This window comes from Ranitomeya imitator, chromosome 2 (genome assembly GCF_032444005.1).
Source record: "Ranitomeya imitator isolate aRanImi1 chromosome 2, aRanImi1.pri, whole genome shotgun sequence".
Taxonomy (NCBI): Eukaryota; Metazoa; Chordata; class Amphibia; order Anura; family Dendrobatidae; genus Ranitomeya; species Ranitomeya imitator.
Genome location: NC_091283.1, coordinates 420,762,745 through 420,771,965, shown reverse-complemented (window position 1 = coordinate 420,771,965; position 9,221 = coordinate 420,762,745). Strand labels below are relative to the sequence as shown.

Genomic DNA, 9,221 nt, shown 5'->3' with positions numbered 1-9,221 from the left:
AGTCAGTGGTCCACAAGAGGGAGCCAATGTTTTACAAAGGTATTCATGCATGCGGTCACAAATGTAGTATGTATGGCCGAACTACTCGTAGGATACTTCAATTTAAACACTTAATACTGACAGACAGCGGGGGCCTAATTTTGTAGATGGCACAATATATTAGCAACACTGTTACAAAGGCCTCATTCGGGCCTACATCTTAACACATCTGTTGCAGCCAGCAAAGATAGATAGATTGATTGATTGACTGATTGATTGATTGCATATTGGATGCAATCCAAAGCTGAACATGCATAAGTGAAAACAAGGCACAGGAAATGTTGCAAATGGTCCAGTGAAATTGAGCAAATTGCTACATTTGCCATCTGAAACGTGCTTCTTTGACCCTGAAAAGAATTCTCAGAAAGGGTTAAATGACAACTTGCTGTGCTGATTTCAATTCTATTCAATCTGTTTTTGGAAACTGCATCAGAGAAGGGGTGCACTGTTCCCGGAGATACTGCAATAACGGGTCAATGCGTGGAGTGGACAGAGCAAGCTCCATTTCCAGCTCCCTGTTCTAAAAATCCATTTAATATATGGTCCCCAAATAGGGGACATATCAGATATTAAACTGATAAGAACAGATTTTTTTTTTTTTCCCTCAGATGGGGAATTTCACGGTCTAGAAAACCAAAACCGAAGAAACATACCCAAACAGCTGTGTCAAAATTAAAACACAAAAAGCCGTTCCCATCATCATCGGAAAATTCTCTCTTTTTTCAAAATACATATTTACATAACAAAAAAACAATCAAGAAGTATTAACAAAATATCTCCACTTTTTAACCTTCCAAATTCCTTCCGCATCCACCTCCCCCTTCCTTTTCTTATCCCACAAAAAACAAACATACATCTTCCCCAAAATCACCTTTATGGTATTTCTAACCTCAATATTCTTCCTCTTGAACACATACACATTTCTCACATCCCATAACACTTCCTTTATACATGCAAGCATTAACCACAACACTCTCTCCTTCACTCCATCACACAACCCTAAACCAAACATGAACAACTCGAAGGATAAAAAATTCACACCACACAGTTCTTTGCACAAAGGACCCATTCTTCCAATCACATCTCTAGCATACTGACAATTCCAAAACACATGTATTACACTTTCACACCCACCACAACCTTCTCTCAGACACCTCTCACTCCTCACTAAACCCCTATTTCTCTGAAACTCTCTTACTGGTAACACTCCATGCAATGACTGCCACACAATCTCACTCTGTCTGTTTGTCATACCATCCATCCGTACTTTCTTCCACACCTTTTGTACATCAGCTCCTCTAACCATATTAACCCCTTTACCCCCAAGGGTGGTTTGCACGTTATGGACCGGGTCAATTTTTACAATTCTGACCACTGTCCCTTTATGAGGTTATAACTCTGGAACGCTTCAACGGATCCCGGTGATTCTGACATTGTTTTCTCGTGACATATTGTACTTCATGATAGTGGTAAAATTTCTTTGATATTACCTGCGTTTATTTGTGAAAAAAACGGAAATTTGGCGAAAATTTTGAAAATTTCGCAATTTTCCAACTTTGAATTTTTATGCAATTAAATCACAGAGATATGTCACACAAAATACTTAATAAGTAACATTTCCCACATGTCTACTTTACATCAGCACAATTTTGGAACCAAAAATTTTTTTTTGTTAGGGAGTTATAAGGGTTAAAAGTTGACCAGCAATTTCTCATTTTTACAACACCATTTTATTTTAGGGACCACATCTCATTTGAAGTCATTTTGAGGGGTCTATATGATAGAAAATACCCAAGTGTGACACCATTCTAAAAACTGCACCCCTCAAGGTTCTCAAAACCACATTCAAGAAGTTTATTAACCCTTCAGGTGCTTCACAGGAATTTTTGGAATGTTTAAATAAAAATTAACATTTAACTTTTTTTCACAAAAAATTTACTTCAGCTCCAATTTGTTTTATTTTGCCAAGGGTAACAGGAGAAAATGGACCCCAAAAGTTGTTGTACAATTTGTCCTGAGTACGCTGATACCCCATATGTGGGGGTTAACCACAGTTTGTGCGCATGGCAGAGCTCGGAAGGGAAGGAGCGCCATTTGACTTTTCAATGCAAAGTTGACTGGAATTGAGATGGGACGCCATGTTGCGTTTGGAGAGCCACTGATGTGCCTAAACATTGAAACCCCCCACAAGTGACACCATTTTGGAAAGTAGACCCCCTAAGGAACTTATCTAGAGGTGTGGTGAGCACTTTGACCCACCAAGTGCTTCACAGAAGTTAATAATGCAGAACCGTAAAAATAAAAAATCATTTTTTTTCACAAACATTATCTTTTCGCCCCAAATTTTTTATTTTTCCAATGGTAAGAGAAGAAATTGGACCACAAAAGTTGTGGCACAATTTGTCCTGAGTACTCTGATACCCCATATGTGGGGGTAAACCATTGTTTGGGCGCATGGGAGAGCTCGGAAGGGAAGGAGCGCCGTTTGACCTTTCAATGCAAAATTGACAGGAATTGAGATGAGACGCCATGTTGCGTTTGGAGAGCCACTGATGTGCCTAAACATTGAAACCCCCCACAAGTGACACCATTTTGGAAAGTAGACCCCCTAAGGAACTTATCTAGAGGTGTGGTGAGCACTTTGACCCACCAAGTGCTTCACAGAAGTTTATAATGCAGAACCGTAAAAATAAAAAATCTTTTTTTTTTCACAAAAATTATCTTTTCGCCCCCAATTTTTTATTTTCCCAATGGTAAGAGAAGAAATTGGACCACAAAAGTTGTGGCACAATTTGTCCTGAGTACTCTGATACCCCATATGTGGGGGTAAACCATTGTTTGGGCGCATGGGAGAGCTCGGAAGGGAAGGAGCGCCGTTTGACCTTTCAATGCAAAATTGACAGGAATTGAGATTGGACGCCATGTTGCGTTTGGAGAGCCACTGATGTACCTAAACATTGAAACCCCCCACAAGTGACACCATTTTGAAAAGTAGACCCCCTAAGGAACTTATCTAGATGTGTGGTGAGCACTTTGACCCAATAAGAGCTTCACAGAAGTTTATAATGCAGAGCCGTAAAAATAAAACAAAATTTTTTTCCCACAAAAATAATTTTTTAGCCCCCAGTTTTGTATTTTCCTGAGGGTAACAGGAGAAATTGGACCCCAAAAGTTGTTGTGCAATTTGTCCTGAGTGCGCTGATACCCTATATGTGGGGGAGAACCAGCGTTTGGGCGCATGGGAGGGCTCGGAAGGGAAGGAGAGCCATTTGGAATACAGACTTAGATGGAATGGTCTGCAGGCGTCACATTGTGTTTGCAGAGCCCCTAATGTACCTAAACAGTAGAAACCCCCCACAAGTGACCCCATATTGGAAACTAGACCCCCCAAGGAACTTATTTAGATGTGTTGTGAGAACTTTGAGCCCCCAAGTATTTCACTACAGTTTATAACGCAGAGCCGTGAAAATAAAATAAAAAATTTCACCTCAAAATTATTTTTTAGCCCCCAGTTTTGTATTTTCTCGAGGGTAAAAGGAGAAATTGGACCCCAAAAGTTGTTGTCCAATTTGTCCTGAGTGCGTTGATACCCCATATGTGGGGTGAACCAGCGTTTGGGCGCATGGGAGGGCTCGGAAGGGAAGGAGCGCCATTTGGAATGCAGACTTAAATGGAATGGTCTGCAGGCGTCACATTGCGTTTGCAGAGCCCCTAATATACCTAAACAGTAGAAACCCCCACAAGTGACCCCATGTTGGAAACTAGACCCCCCCACGAACTTATCTAGATGTGTTGTGAGAACTTTGAGCCCCCAAGTGTTTCACTACAGTTTATAACGCAGAGCCGTGAAAATAAAAAATCTCTTTTTTTCCCACAAAAATTATTTTTTAGCCCCCAGTTTTGTATTTTCCCAAGGGTACCAGGAGAAATTGGACCCCAAAAGTTGTTGTCCAATTTGTCCTGAGTACGCTGATACCCCATATGTTGGGGTAAACTCCTGTTTGGGCACACGGGAGAGCTCGGAAGGGAAGGAGCACTGTTTTACTTTTTCAATGCAGAATTGGATGGAATTGAGATCGGTCGCCATGTCGCGTTTGGAGATCCCCCTGATGTGCCTAAATAGTGGAAACCCCCCAATTATAACTGAAACCCTAATCCAAACACACCCCTAACCCTAATCCCAACGGTAACCCTAACCACACCTCTAACCCAGACACACCCGTAATCCTAATCCCAATCGCAAATGTAATCCAAACCCTAACCCTAACTTTAGCCCCAACCCTAACTGTAGCCTTAACCCTAACCCTAGCCCTTACCCTAGCCCTAACCCTAGCCCCAACCCTAACCCTAACCCTAACCCTAGCCCTAGCCCTAACCCTAACCTTAACCCTAGTCCCAACCCTAACCCTAGCCCTAACCCTAGCCCTAACCCTAGCCCTAGCCCTAACCCTAGCCCTAGCCCTAACCCTAACCCTAGCCCTAACCCTAATCCTAGCCCTAACCCTAGCCCTAGCCCTAGCCCTAACCCTAACCCTAGCCCTAACCCTAGCCCTAACCCTAGCCCTAACCCTAGCCCTAGCCCTAACCCTAGCCCTAGCCCTAACCCTAACCCTAGCCCTAACCCTAATGGGAAAATGGAAATAAATACATTTTTTTCATTTACTTTTATAGCGGGTTTTTTAGCGGATTTTTATGATTGGCAGCCGTCACACATTGAAAGACGCTTTTTATTGCAAAAAATATTTTTTGCGTTACCACATTTTGAGAGCTATAATTTTTCCATATTTGAGTCCACAGAGTCATGTGAGGTCTTGTTTTTTGCGGGACGAGTTGACGTTTTTATTGGTAACATTTTCGGGCACGTGACATTTTTTGATCGCTTTTTATTCCGATTTTTGTGAGGCAGAATGACCAAAAACCAGCTATTCATGAATTTCTTTTGGGGGAGGCGTTTATACCGTTCCGCGTTTGGTAAAATTGATAAAGCAGTTTTATTCTTCGGGTCAGTACGATTACAGCGACACCTCATTTATATCATTTTTTTATGTTTTGGCGCTTTTATACGATAAAAACTATTTTATAGAAAAAAATAATTATTTTTGCATCGCTTTATTCTGAGGACTATAACTTTTTTATTTTTTTGCTGTTGTCGCTGTATGGTGGCTCGTTTTTTGCGGGACAAGATGACGCTTTCAGCGGTACCATGGTTATTTATATCCGTCTTTTTGATCGCGTGTTATTCCACTTTATGTTTGGCGGTATGATAATAAAGCGTTGTTTTTTGCCTCGTTTTTTTTTTTTTTTTCTTACGGTGTTTACTGAAGGGGTTAACTAGTGGGCCAGTTTTATAGGTCGGGTCGTTACGGACGCGGAGATACTAAATATGTGTACTTTTATTGTTTTGTTTTTTTTATTTAGATAAAGAAATGTATTTATGGGAATAATATATATATATTTTTTTCATTATTTAGGATTTTTTTTTTTTTTTTTTTTTACACACTTGGAAATTTTTTTTTTTACTTTTTTACTTTGCCCCAGGGGGGGACAATACAGATCGGTGATCTGCCAGTTTGCACAGCACTCTGACAGATCACCGATCTGTCTGAGAGCAGTGCAGCGTTACCAAGTGCCTGCTCTGAGCAGGCACTTGGTAAGCCACCTCCCTCCCTGCAGGACCCGGATCCGCGGCCATATTGGATCCAGGACTTACTGCAGGGAGGGAGGTAGGAGACCCCCGGTCCGTGACCGCTCCTGGCACATAGTGCCGGATGTCAGCTGCGATAAGCAGCTGACACCCGGCCGCGATCGGCGGCGCTCCCCCCGTGAGCGCGGCCGATCGCGCTGGACGTAATATTCCGTCCTTGGGAATTAAGGCCCACCCCACATGGACGGAATATTACGTCCAATGGCAGAAAGGGGTTAATATCACAGTCTATCTCTCTACACTCAATCATTCTATACACAGCCTTCTTCTTTTCCACTAGTCTTACATCCACATCACACAACTCATACTTCACCAAAAACTTATAAACCCACACATACCATACAGGAACCTCAAAAGCAACCGGACACCTCAAATCCCTTTCTCTCCATTTTAACTTAAACAAATACGCTCCAAATAAATACCTACACATAGATGAAAATTTCCCATCCACCCTTATCACTTTCAGCACAAATACAATAATATTCACACCAAAAAAAACTTCCAAATTTGGAAAACCCAACCCACCTTTCTCCAATCTCTTCACCAAAATTTCTCTCCTAGCCCTCTCCATTTTTGAATTCCATAAAAACACAAACAGAATCCTATTCAAACTCCTCACACACATATACCCTGGTGGAAACACTACTGCTATATACAAAAAAAAAAATCGGCAACACCACACTTTTTATAACTAAGATTTTTCCAAAAAACGTAAGGTTTCTCAACCTCCAAAAACACAGCTTCCGCTCAACCTTCTCTTTCGCATCATTCCAACTTTCCTTCCCATCCAATTTCTCTGAAAACTTCACACCCAATACTTTAATAGGCCCATTAACCACATTCACTCCAACATCCCTACTTAAAACGCCATTTCCAAAAACCTTACACTCACTCTTTTCCCAATTAACTTTAAAAGCAGACGCACCACAAAACAAGGACACTAATAACTTCACCCGCCTCACCGAACATTCTGAATCGCACAACACACACATATCATCCATATAACCACTAACTTTCCACTCTCTACCCCCTCCTCCTGGCACTTGCACGCCCCTAACCACCTTATCTTTCCTCAGCATACACAACAAAGGCTCAATTGCACAAATAAAAGCCACAGGTGACAAAGGACACCCTTGAGGAACTCCAGAAAAGACATTCACTCTCCTTCCCACATAACCATTCATCAAAACACAACTGTAAACATCCTTATATAAACTCCTCACTCTCCCAACAAAATTAACTGGAAAACCCATTCTTAACAATACACTAAACAAAAACCCATGCGACAATCTATCATACGCCTTCTCAAAATCTAAACTCAACAAAAACACGCTCTTCTTTCGCCCCATACAGTCCCACAGACAATCTCTCAGCATACACACACAATCATGTATACGCCTCCCAGGTACCGCACAACACTGTTCATCCCCGATCACACTCTCTATCACATCCTATTCGCCATTAATTTTGCATAAATCTTATAATCACAGTTTAATAACGTTATTGGCCTCCAATTCCTCAAATTCTTCAAATCCCCCTTTTTAGGTATCAACACAACCATTCCCGCACGCATACTCTCAGCCACCTCCATATTTAACCACATATACTTACACACATCCACAAAGTAATTACCAATCACATCCCACATCACTCGGTAAAACTCTACTGGGAGACCATCCTCCCCTGGCGTCTTATTTAGCGCCATACTATTCATCACCTTCCACACCTCATCACTAGTCACCTCACACATCACACTCTCCCTTTCCTTCTCAGACAACTTACTCTCTAACATATTTAACACATCACTCTCCAAACCCTCATCCCTCCACTTCACTGCATATAACTCCTCATAGAACTTAGCCACCTCTTCACACATATCCTCACCACTCACTTCTCTTCCATCCTCCCCATTCAGCACACTCATACTCTGTTTCTTCCCAAACACCTTTTTAAAGAAAAAACGTGAACATTTCTCATCATGTTCCATTTTCTCAATTTTTGCTCTAAAAACTATACTCCTCCCTTTCTCTAACAAAAAATCATTAATTTCCTTTTTCACCTGTAATAACTCTTCTTCCACTTCCATCCCTCCTTCCCTCAACTTATACAATGTACTCAAACGTGCATTCAACTTAACAAAATTCTCTCTTTTAATAGCTGCAAACTTATACCCTAAGCTTTTAAAGAATATTTTTGTTTGTCTCTTCATCCAATCCCACCAAACACAAACATTCCCAAAACCGTTTTTACACTTACACCACTCTTGATACCGTCTTGCATACTCCTTTCTCACCTCTTCACTCTCCAACAACTTCACATTTAACTTCCACAACCCTTTCCCAAACACTCCATCCACCTTTATATCCACCTCACACTTCATACACACATGATCAGAAAACAAAACATTTTTTTGCTTATAATCAATAGCTGTTATGTTTTTGGAAATAAAACAATAATCCAATCTAGATTGCACCCTTCCACTCTCAGAAAAAAAAGTATTCAACACAGGACTCACATCACACACACGCTGCATATCACTCAGATCAAAATCACTCACTAACTCCAACAAAGCCTTCCCTGACACATCCACATTCACTTTCCCCAAATCACAATTCATATCCCCCACAATCACTACAGGCATCTTCCCTGGAACAAAAAGCTTAACTTTTTCAAATAAAGCTTTACGCTCATTTTTATCCACTGGTGCATAAATATTAATAACACAAAACTTTACATTTCTATACTCAAAATTAACCAAAATACACCTCACTACCTCAATCACCAGATAATCATTCAAAACCACCTCTCTCCCTTTAACTAATATTCCCACTCCATCATTCTTATTACATGCACTCCCTGACCACACAGACGCACCATAAGACCATTCATCCCCTTTCACACCATCCACTACGCCACACTCTTGTAAACAAAAAATAGATGCATTTTGCATAGCTAAAAACTCAAAAATTGCAGCTCTCCTAACGTTACTCTTAAAAACTCTAACATTTTTTGAAACTATAACAAAACCCATGTTACAAAAAAAAAACACACTTCAAATAACTATACAGAAAATAAAAGCCTTTGGCCTAAGCCAAAGCTCACAAGAAAGAAAAACAACACATTTAGTGCACTATATGGCGACACTATCCAGCATCACCACTATCCTCCTCCACCATCTGAACCGAACAGCAAGTGTCTGACCCACTAACCTCACCACCCTCACTCCTCCTTGCAGAGCCAATCTTTCTTTGAGGAGCACTACTCTCCGCCTCCTCACTATCTTCACCATCCTCCCGCCGACTCTTTTTTGCAGCTCTATCGTCTTCTGACTCAAAATCCTCAATATGGTCAGGATTAGACAAATGCTCAGGACTATCCACCTCAGAAATTTGTGCATCGCTCTCCACGGCGTCCATTGCCTCACCAAGGCCCATCATATCAGGCAACTGCCCCTTTGCATCAGACACCTGTACTTCCA

General features: G+C 41.2%; 1 non-coding gene across 1 annotated transcript; it reads right to left on the bottom strand.

Moving 5' to 3' along the window:
* Window positions 1-474: 474 nt before the first annotated feature.
* LOC138668074 (U2 spliceosomal RNA) lies at window positions 475-660 on the bottom strand. Its single transcript, XR_011319069.1, has one exon. It is a non-coding gene; the product is annotated as a U2 spliceosomal RNA (small nuclear RNA).
* Between the last annotated feature and the right edge of the window lie 8,561 nt (window positions 661-9,221).